Source organism: Pteropus vampyrus, unplaced genomic scaffold (assembly GCF_000151845.1).
Source record: "Pteropus vampyrus isolate Shadow unplaced genomic scaffold, Pvam_2.0 Scaffold3494, whole genome shotgun sequence".
Classification (NCBI taxonomy): Eukaryota; Metazoa; Chordata; class Mammalia; order Chiroptera; family Pteropodidae; genus Pteropus; species Pteropus vampyrus.
This window is the reverse complement of record NW_011892275.1, coordinates 5621-7237: the sequence shown is the minus strand read 5'-3', so window position 1 is coordinate 7237 and position 1617 is coordinate 5621. Positions and strand designations below refer to the sequence as shown.

The 1617-nt window shown below is 32.8% G+C and overlaps 1 long non-coding RNA gene across 1 annotated transcript in view; it reads right to left on the bottom strand.

The window, feature by feature from the left end:
* Nucleotides 1–353: 353 nt before the first annotated feature.
* Nucleotides 354–1617, bottom strand: part of LOC111734675 — a 6758-nt gene continuing 5494 nt past the window's right edge. The window contains exon 3 of the long non-coding RNA XR_002778547.1: nucleotides 354–635. This is a non-coding gene — a long non-coding RNA (uncharacterized LOC111734675). The remainder of the gene's footprint in view (nucleotides 636–1617) is intronic.

Here is a 1617-nt window from a genome sequence, read left to right as displayed (position 1 = left end):
TTGGACTTGTTCCAAAGGTTTTTTTCTAGGGACACCAAGAAAACTCTTCTTAGAATACCAACAGTGTTTGGCCCAGAAATCCAGGACAATCTAGAATTCCTAGGATTACTGTAGATCTGAAATATAGCAATTTAGTCTGAAAAGAGTCTAAAACAACTGATTTCCCCCAAATCCTTAGAAATTAGAATGGCTTAGATCATTGGAAATCAGAGCCTCATGAACAGATAGAGTCAGATCCCTTAGCTCATACAAAAATTCATAAGGCTTCCAACTGACCTGAGGAGGTTGTGAAAACGAGACACAAGTTCGTTCACACATTTAAATGATTCTGTGATTTGTAGGTGTAGCAACTTGGAGGTGGTCCGTATGTCCTTCTAAATCAAAGATTTCTGAGAGTTTTTTAAATGAAATATACACATATATAAGGAATCAAAAGAAATTTATATTTTGAAGATATTCTCTTTTTATGATTAAAGCTAATTAATACATGTTATATGTTATAAAAATATTTTTAGCATATTTTTCCAAAAATGCTATAGACATTTTCTTGTTGGGCAACAAAAAAAGCTCACAAACCACTAGTTCTTGTATTTTTGTTTTCAGCCTGTTCTTCAGAATGACACTTCAGGTGCTTCCTGAAAAGCAAAAACATACAAATATATATTTTTAAAATAGTAGTAACAGAGAGTATGATTTAAATATGTTTTATTTTAACTTGTCTAACTAGTGTGGTTACTAGGGCAAAAGTAGAATATGAAAAATAGCATTTCAAAGTTTACTAATTTAATGTTAGAGTCAATAAAGTACTCTTTTTGTGGAGCAGTGCTTATACATTGTATTTTCACATTCAATTTTAGTCATTTTATTTAGTGAAACTTCATGACTCTCTCAAAAATAAAACAATTCAGAACGCAGAGTTATAAAAAAAAAAATCAACCAGCATTTCATTCCATTAATGGTTGCTGTAGTCTGAATGTGTCCCCCCAAATTCATATGTTGAAAATCTAATGCCCAATGTGATAGTATTTTGGAGGCAGAGTCTTTGGGAGGTGCTTAGGTCATGAGGATGCAGCCCTCATGAATGGGATTAGTGCCCTTATAAAAGAGACCCTACAGAGCTCCCTAGCCCTTTTGGCCATAAGGGTAAAGTGAGAAGTCTGTGATCCAGCGGCAGGCTCTCACCTGACCATGCTGGCTTCTCCCTTGACAGCTGACTCCTAATTACTTTCTGCCATAGGAGGAAAGAAAGGAGTATTCCTTCCTGTTTAATCACTGTTCCTGAAAGCCCCAGCCTCCAGTTTGTTCTGCTATTCCCAGAAACAGACTTATTGTGTCCTTAGATGCTGGCATTTACATGTCAATTTAAAATCTAGTCTTGGTTTTACTGGTTTAAATACTTTAGTATATTTCTAAATTATTACGCCATCTCAAATTCTTCCTAAATCCTTTTTATAATTTTGATTTTTATTCAAATATAAGAATCTAATTAGGTATCCTATGACAAAATATATATCATCTTTTGATATTTGGAGAGCTATATTGTTTCTATGTAGAGTAATACTGATGAAGTTTTAAAATTTTATTTTTAAAAATTTTATTTTTAAAATTTTATTTTTA